The sequence below is a fragment of the Diabrotica undecimpunctata genome, chromosome 1, assembly GCF_040954645.1.
Source record: "Diabrotica undecimpunctata isolate CICGRU chromosome 1, icDiaUnde3, whole genome shotgun sequence".
Lineage (NCBI taxonomy): Eukaryota > Metazoa > Arthropoda > Insecta > Coleoptera > Chrysomelidae > Diabrotica > Diabrotica undecimpunctata.
The window spans coordinates 206,830,561-206,840,319 of record NC_092803.1 but is presented as its reverse complement, the minus strand read 5'-3'; the positions used below and the strand labels follow the sequence as shown (position 1 = coordinate 206,840,319).

Here is a 9,759-nt window from a genome sequence, read left to right as displayed (position 1 = left end):
TAGGAACTTTAAAGGTAGTGGTTCAACCTAACAGAAAAGAGGTGGCAGTGTCAGAATTTCTCGCACACCACAGTAAATTGAAACGGTGCAAAACTCATTACACGTAAGTCCTCGAAGATCCCTGTAACGACGAAGCTTAGATCTGAAATTAAGCTATTGTAGTACCAGCAGTACTTTGCATAAAGATCTCCAGTATCATTCATTCAAAATCCAGATTGTGCAAGCCTTTAACGTTCGAGTTTATTCCACCCGACTAAGTTTTTGTGAACAAATGTTGGAGCGTATTAAGAAAAAGGACAACTTGATGCATAATCTTTGAATGAGTGATGAAGCTCACTTTCATGTAAGTGGGCATGTAAACATACACAATTTCCGCTATTGGTCCGACAATAGTCCACGGCAACACGTGCGGTGTGCAATTTCTTCGTTGGAGATCATCGGACTTTATTTTTTTGAGAACAAGGATGGTACGCTATTTCTTCTTCTTCTTCTTGATGTGCCTATCCGTTACGAATGTTGGCGATCATCATGGCAATCTTTATCTTATCTGCAACAGCGCGGAAAAGCTGCATAGATGTTGCATTCAACCAGATTCTGAGGTTCTTTAACCAAGATGTTCTTCTTCTTCCTGGACCTCGTTTTCCAAATATTTTTGCTTGCAGGATGGCTTGCAGGAGAGCATATTTGGATTTATTTCGCATCTGTCCGAAGACTTGTAACTTTCGAGATTTGATGGTGGTCAGTACCTCTCGGTTCTTATTCATTCTTCTGAGTACCTCCTCATTTGTGACTCAGTCAGTCCACGGGATCTTAAGTATTCTTCGATATAGCCACATCCCAAATGATTTCAGTTTTCTGCACATACCTTGGTTCAAGTTTCACGATTCAATACTATAAAAAAGGACAGAGAAGACGTAGCATCGCAGCATTCTTACTTTTGTATCAAGAGAGAGGTTCTGACTCTTGAAGAAGGCCCCCATCCGATTGAAGGTGGATCTAGCTTCTCCGATGCGTCCTCTAATCTCCTGGTTGTTGGTCCATTCTTCATTTATTATTGTGCCGAGGTAGTTGTAGTGCGTCAATCTTTCTACAGAGAATTGGTTGACATAGAGTTGACCTTCTGTTATCCTTTTCTTACTAATAATCATAAGCTTTGTCTTCTTAAGGTTTATATTGAGTCCATATTGTTGACTGTAATCCGTTGTAACGATACGATCGTTAATAATCTAAAATTTTGAACGTTAGCAAACCGAATCCCTACATTAACTACTAATCTGCCGCCGTTGGAGTATGCAACCCACAATACGATCTCATATTTCATTATTATGATTATCGATATCGATGATAAGATAATCGATTCCCTCGTCAAAAGGGAAAAAGAATAATGTAATGGCCATTTTGTAACAGAACTTGAAGGAGATGAGTTGTTGAGTTTGCGGCAGGCAGTACTTGAAGGGAGTAAAAAAAGAATTTAAGTTATTTTATTGTTTTTTTTTTGGGGGAAAGGTGAAGAATATTTTTATTGTTGTTTAAGACGTATTTAGTTTTGTGCATTAAGAAGTTACGTTGATTTATGGAAAATAAAACTCCCAAATAAGTTCTGGTAAGTTATCACACATCTTCCATTTAAATTTGCCAGTTCCCAATCATCTAAATCTTCTCAGCTTACTACAAATATCCAAATATCATTCCTATTTTTTTTATATATATAGATACAAATTATAATATATTCCAGTGCAGTCACACTATATTTTTGAGCCAAGGTCACCTAATGGCAAATATATTCTAGTTTTTGTTACTAGAACAAAAACTATAGATATTAAATACAAGAACACAGAATAAAAAAAGTTTTCTTTTCTTATAGCCTGCCGGCTCCAACTTCCAAGTTTGGAATTTCATTTTATTTGGAAAGAAGTTTTAATTTGGGGAAGAATCACATTTTATTTGGGACAGAAGATTTTTTTTGATTTTGGGAAGAAGTACATTTTTATTTATGAAAAGGAGATTATTTGATTTGGGAGAAAGAACTACAACACTTGGTTGGTCTGCCAGTCCTTAAAGGCTGATACACGGAGCATAGGCTGATCCATCTTAGAGCCATCCACTACCTGAACACTGGACAGCAGATTAAGTAACTCCCTTTCCAACAAAAGAGTTACTAAGCACCATTATATTTTATTAACTTTATAATTTAAATTTCAATTTTTTTATAATATATACTTGGATACTTAGGCCTTCAGTCTAAGTGGGTTACAAACAGGTTTGTGCACAATCCCTGGGTAGTACCCTCAACTTGTTGAATCTTTTTACTTGTTTAAATTTGTCATTCTCTATTTACTTTGTATTTATTTCGTTATTAATATCTTACATAACCCTTATGATAAGTGGTCAGGATACTTTATCCCATTTTATGATTACTAGTACGTACCTTTATTTTGTTAAATTGATGTATGTATTGTTCTAATGTCTTAACTGACTATTCTCATATTTTAAACTGCCCTTTTGTAACTTATATAAGTACTTAATTGTTTTATAATATTTTAATTATTATTTACTCCAAGTGAGTTATCCAACCAATAATCCCAGACCATTTTACCTCATTGCCAGAGGACAGTGTAAATCAATTGTTGTATATAATTATTATATTTTGGGTCATTTTTTTTTAGGTAATTGTTTTTTTTTGTAAATATATTTTGGGGATATATTTTAATAATTGGTTAGGGTATATAAGTATAGGGTTGGGATAGTACATAAGATTTGAATATAGTGTATAAAGCATTTCTGATTTTTATTTGTTTCCTATCATTTATTTTTCAGTTAGTATATAATTACATATATCCCAAATTGGAGTGATATTCAAAATTCACCCTGGCGCCCATCTCAAGATCATCTTAGGATTGATCTAACTATCTTAGGTTACTACAGGCAAGCAAACGTGCCAACCTCCTCTCTGAGCACTACTCTCATTCTTTTGAGCTAAGCCTATTCTATTGTAGTACTTCAAGTAAATTTTATATTTTCTTTTGTATTGGTTACATTCCCTGTTATTTAATCTTATTAAAATAATAATTGATTAATTTTAAATTTTATTTAACCATAAATCTTACTTAATTTCTAATATTGGCTTCACCATCTCAGGCTTTTCCTTTTAATGTGTCACAATTAGCCATATCCTTTTTTTTTATCGGTAACAATTGGCGCCCAACGTGGGGCCTTAGTAGTAACATAAGTTATATTTTAGTGTTATTATATTTAAATATTTAGATATATTTGGTAACTGTGGCTATATACACTTATATTAGATAATCTTGTACTCAGTTAATATACCATCATACATATCGTTTAGTTTGTTAAGATACATTGGGGCAGTACAGTACAGTCAATTTGATAAATTTTAGTATATTTTAATAATTGTGGTCTGATCTTATTTAAACAATATTTGAGTATATTTTCTTAACTTAATATTTTGATATAGTTGTAATTACTTTAATTATTTTAATATTTGTTATATTGAATTAATATTTTTTTCATAATATTAATACAAATTTACATTACTATAATTCGACTTGTTTGGTAAATACGGTGGTCTTGTATTTTGGTGTAGAGGTTCAATATTTGATATATTTTCATAATGTCTTCATTTAAAGTAGAACATTTATTAGTTAGTGAGTTGGATTATGAACTCAAAATTAGGGGTATTAATATTGAGGATTTACCTAATGTTGATACAAAGCGCAAGGTCTTGCGTGGAGCCTTGAAACAGGAGGAGGGCAATAGGAGTTTTACTCAAATTTCTGCTGGATCGATTCCATTTGAAGAACAACAGCAAGGAATATCCGTGACTCTCGATGACTTAGCTCAGAAAATAGGCGAATTTAGAGGAACTGTGCATGACAGTCAGTATGGTCGACTAACTTCTCGCTTAGCACACATTTCAGGTCGTGTCCACTTGCTGAGTTGCATTGATGAGGATCAACACTCCTTCAAAAGGTCTGTCTCGGTTAGGATACTTACTTTGGAGGGTGAACTCGACTCTAGAGTTAACCCTATTGCTTCTTCCACTCCTAATGCTCCAATTAACATAGTCCCTAGTTTTTCATATTCCAAACCAGTTCAAGTGCATAAATAGGGTATTACATTTTCTGGTCAAACTCAACACATTGATGTTATTTCTTTTTTAGAGCGTGTTGAATGTCTAAGGATATCTAGAGGTGTTTCAGAGGATGATCTTTTCGCTGCTTCAGCTGAACTGTTCACAGATTCTGCATTTACGTGGTTTATGAATAATAGGGGTCGTTTGTCTTGTTGGTCTGATTTAGTGCAGAAGTTGAAGTCTGATTTTCTCCCCTATTCATTCCAGGATGATCTACTGGATGAGATCAAATCCCGTAAACAGAAACCTGGTGAATCAGTCACGATGTTTATAAATAATATTTTGGGTATGTGTAGTAAGTTAGATACTCCCTTATCTGACTCTGCAAAAATCAAAATCATTTTAAAAGGTTTGTTACCTTTCTATCATGCTCAGTTAGCCTTGGTGGATATCCACAACATTGAAGATTTGACTGACAAATGTAAGAGAATTGAAGAAACTCTGTCTTGGTCTTCACATCCTCCGACCTCATCTCGACCTACTTCAGGTCCTTCGTCCACTCCGTATCAATTTTCAAATCGATCATGGCATCAGAAATCTAGTAACATGTCGGTTTTAAATTCCAATTTATCATGTTGGAATTGCCATGAAGCTGGACACACATTTTATGAGTGTGGAAAACCAAGGACACATATATTTTGTCATGGTTGTGGAAGAGATAACACTCTCAAGAGGAATTGCCATAAGTGTTCGGGAAACGAGCAGACCGAGGCTCGTACCCTGAGCGTTCCTCCGTCTACAATCCCATCAGGGAGCACAACCACCGTCGTGGAAGGAAATGTAGGTCAAGCAGGGTCCAGCAATTCAAGGTCAGGTCCCCTATCAGAGAAATCATCAACAAAGCACAAACGCCACAACAAGTCGAATCAAGGAAAAAAGTAACTTGGAAACCCAAAGCACTCCATTCTGACGTTCTCAATTCTAGAGTATCTTCTCCTTTATTAAATGTTAGGTGTAATTATGTTAATAATATGGACCAGGAAACAGTTCTGTCATCTGTACCAAGTTTTGATGTTAAAAATGATAACGATAGTTCTATATTAGTACCTTATAATGACTATTCTATACCTAGAGTCTCTGGCTTAGATATAAATTCTTTATTAGTTAAGAAATGTAACGATAATCGACCATATCTCCAAATTGAGATTCTAGGACAATCTTGTTTGGCATTATTGGATAGTGGCTCCAATATTTCATTACTAGGTTCCCATTCATTAGAAATGTTAGATAAAGCTAACATTAGCATATCACCTATTTCCTCCCTGCAAGTTTCAACTGCAGATGGAACAATCCAATCTATAGTAGGTAAATTTGAAACCGAAATTTTAGTGGCTAATATCAGGAGGAACATTACGTTTTATATAATTCCTTCTGTACAAAATTCCATAATTCTTGGCATGGATTTTCTAAATATATTTAATAGTACCTTAGATTGTTCAGATTTTTCATTGTGTATTTCTCCACTGAATTTATCCACTCTTACTGTCATCCATGATTTTTCTAGTTTATCAGTTTCACAGCAGAAACAATTAGAGGCCATTATGTCCAAATTTTCATCGATCTCTTCGAAAGACAAATTAGGCCGTACCTCTCTAATTTCGCACACTATTGAGGTAAATACGTCTACTCCATTTAGACAATATCAATATCCTATACCTCAAGCGTGGCACGCAGACTTGGGAAAAGAGATTGATTCAATGCTTTCTTTAAATATTATAGAACCATCGACTTCTTCTTATTGTAGTCCACTTTGGTTAACTAAAAAGAAGGATGGATCCTTCCGAGTTTGTTTTGACGGTCGTAAGCTAAATAGTATCACTGCTAACAGGGATGCCTATCCTATCCCCAGAATTGATGTCATCTTAAGCAAACTCCGGAGAGCCAAATATATCTCTTCTATTGATTTATCCAAAGCATTTCTACAAATTCCTTTAAGTGAAGAAAGTAAGAAATATACTGCTTTTGCTGTCAGTGGTAAAGGTTTATTTCAATTTGTTACTATGCCTTTTGGTCTTGTGTCAGCTCCTCAGACCATGTGTCGTCTGATGGACTTAGTCATTGGTCCACAATTGGAACCATATGTGTTTTATTACTTAGATGACATTATAGTTGTCACTCCTGATTTTGATTTACATATTGAGATTTTAGAGAAAGTATTTTCTCGCCTTAAAGAGGCGAATTTAACAGTTAATATAGAAAAATGTAACTTCTGTCGTCCTAATCTTAAGTTTTTGGGATATGTTGTCGATAGTCGAGGTTTGCAGACAGATCCTGATAAGGTAACTGCTATCAAGGATTTTCCAATACCGAAAACCACTACCCAACTACGTAGGATCTTGGGAATGTGTGGGTATTATCGTAGGTTCGTACCTTCCTACTCCACCTTATTGTCTCCACTTACTGATCTCCTTAAAAATAGGAAAAAGGGCCAGACTATTACCTGGACTTCTGAAGCCGATGATGCTTTCCGGCTTATTAAAGAAGCTCTCACTAGTGCTCCTGTCATGATGTCTCCAGATTTTAACGAACACTTCTATCTCATGACAGATTGTTCCAATACCGCTTCAGGTGGTGTCCTCTTTCAGATGAAAGATGGAGCGGAACACCCTATAGCTTACACTAGTAAGAAACTCAACAAAGCTCAGAAGAACTATTCGACTACAGAGCGTGAACTCCTAGCTATTATTCATGGCTTAGAGGCATTCCGGTATTATTTAGAGGGTCGTAAGTGTACACTCATTACCGATCATAGCTCTTTATTATGGCTACATTCCATGCGTAACCCATCACAACGTTTATCCCGTTGGATTTGCAAACTATCAGCTTTTGATTACAACATTGTACATCGCAAAGCCAATGGTGTCGTAGTAGCTGATGCCTTGTCTCGTACCTTTGATGTTAATATTCTCGATTTGTCTAGTTTAATTCCAGATGCATGGTATCAAAAGATGTTGGTTAGGGTTGCTCAAGAACCGGATCGGTATCCTGATTTCAAAGTGGAAAACAATGTTCTTTACAAACATATTGTTAGTTCCACAGAAGTTTTAAATAATATGTCGGATTGGAAAATAGTAGTCCCCACAGCAAATAGGGATGAAATCTTGACTTCATTTCATGATAATGTGACAGCAGGTCACTTTGGTTTTTATAAAACGTTTAGTAGAATAGCTGAATTATATTATTGGCCTGGCATGCGGTATACAATTAAGCGATATATATCCAGATGTAAAGTTTGTGCTACATGCAAGCCCAGGAATATGCCACAAGCTGGATTAATGGGTTCCTTTAGGAACATTAATTTCCCATGGCAGATGATCTCTATGGATCTTATTGGACCATACCCCCGTAGTTACAATGGGAATACATATTGTTTGGTAGTTGTTGATTATTTCACAAAATTTCCTTTAGTTTTTCCTCTTCGTAAGGCTACTGTTCCTGCTATTGTTAAATTTTTAGAGGAGCAAGTCTTCTTGTTATTTGGTGTTCCACAGATAGTATCGTGTGATAATGGTCCTCAGTTTGTATCTAAGGCCTTTAAAGACCTCCTCAGTAAATACAAGGTACAAAAGATTTTTTATAACGCTGCATATCATCCACAGGCGAACCATAGCGAACGGGTGAACCGCAGTATCGTAACTGCTTTAAGATCTTATACTTACGAAGACCATCGAGCTTGGGACCAATATATCCATTCCATAGCTCAGGCTATAAGAACGTCTGTCCATGAGATTACTAAATGTTCTCCCGCTTATCTAAATTTTGGCAGAAACGTGCCTTTATCCGGTGATTATTTTGGTTTGATTTCAGACAATTCTGTAAATCTTCCTCAAATTTCAGAGAACCTCCATCGGTTAGATGATCTTCAGCATCTACCCCCGATCTTTGCCGATATTAGGAAGAAGTTGAAATCTTCTTACCTTCGATCACGAGGTCATTATAATCTGAGAAAAAGAGACTTGCGATTCTTTGTTGGCGATCGAGTATTGAAACGGAACTTCGTTAAGTCTAGCAAGGGAAATGCGATTTCTGCCAAGTTCTGTCAGAAATACATTCCTTGTATTGTCAGTAAGGTAATTTCTCCTTTAGTCTATGAACTGAAAGATAGTTTGTCTAACAAACGTATCGGTCAATTCCACGTGAAGGATTTACTGCCAGATAATACTGTCAATGATTTGGACTCTTCATCATCAGAAGAAGACGTAACTTAACAACCTTGCTTAAGTTAATTCCTCCTTCTAATTTTTTTTTTTGGTAATACTTGATTGGTTCATGATTAGGATTTGGATAGGATTTTGATTTGAAAACCCCGGATAAATGCTATGTTGTATTTATTTTAAATTTTGTTACTACTAAATTTTTATTGATAGTTAAATAGTAATTTTTACTTAATTATATAGCGTAAATACTGGTACAGAACTGTCATCCTTGGTACATAGTTGTTTTCATACGGTTTGGGTATGTTTTATGTATGTTGGTTACGATTTTGATATTTGTATCGAGAAAGTTAGTATAAAATTTAGTATTAGTCTGGAAGGTTATTATTTTCATTTGGTCTATCTAGCCTTAATACTATACAGTTGAGGAATACTATATAGTTAACTTATATTTATAAGGAATCGGAAATAAGTTGATTTACTAAAGTCAACCCCAGTCGATTCACTATAATAATATATATATATATATATATATATATATATATATATATATATATATATATATATATATATGTATATATATGTATATATATATATGTGTATATATATATATGTATATATGTGTATATATATATATATATATGTCTTAATATAGGTTGAGATGCATAGAGATACAAAGTGTTGAGATTACTCATCTTGGCAAATGCTGGTTGTGTTGTTTAACGGTGTAGAACGTGGGTTCGAAACCTGTCAACCTTATCAATTGGTACCTCGATAAGGGGCGGATTTCATAGCTCATGGTTTTTGTCGTTATGATATACGCATCTTCCCAGATGTTAGATCTCCTGATAGTATAGTTAAATATAGTCTTTATATTATGTATCAAACATTTTAGATATCTGTCTTCAGTCTACTCATTTTTTATCAAACTATTGATTATAAGTTATGGTATTCTCACTGTAGTTAACCGTTTAATTTATTTAGCTCACTAAGTTTAGACCTTTTATAATATAGATACCTTTAATGATGTTCTTGTATAATGGACAAATGGATATTTTAGTTGAAACCTAACTTTCCCTACAAATTCAAAAATTTTGTTTAGCGACTAGAGACAACTTCAATCTGCAGTTTCATTGGAAATTGGTTTACGCGCGCTCTAGTCCTGCTTATTTTAGTATGTGTTTCTGTCGTCGACTATTTTATGGTTAATTCGTTAATAGGGATGTCTCCAACATCTGACGTGCTCTTCTTCTGGCTATTCTTATTCATCCATTCTAGCTTTGTGCTATAGTTACAGAATTCCAGAATGAGTTAGTTATATTTGTCTTGATAATTCCATACTGGTACCTATACCTTCATTAGTTCATATAAATGGTCATAACCATTCATCTTCTTGGTGTGTAGAATTTGCTGGTTATGCACGTTAATCTGGGGTTTAGTAATTTTCAAGGA

At 34.7% G+C, this 9,759-nt stretch overlaps 1 long non-coding RNA gene across 1 annotated transcript; it reads left to right on the top strand.

Annotated features, from left to right (window-relative positions):
* The first annotated feature begins 1,208 nt into the window (after positions 1–1,208).
* On the top strand, positions 1,209–2,778 carry LOC140442233 (uncharacterized). The gene is made up of 2 exons (XR_011951064.1): positions 1,209–1,603; positions 1,865–2,778. It is a non-coding gene; the product is annotated as an uncharacterized lncRNA (long non-coding RNA).
* The last annotated feature ends 6,981 nt before the right edge of the window (positions 2,779–9,759 follow it).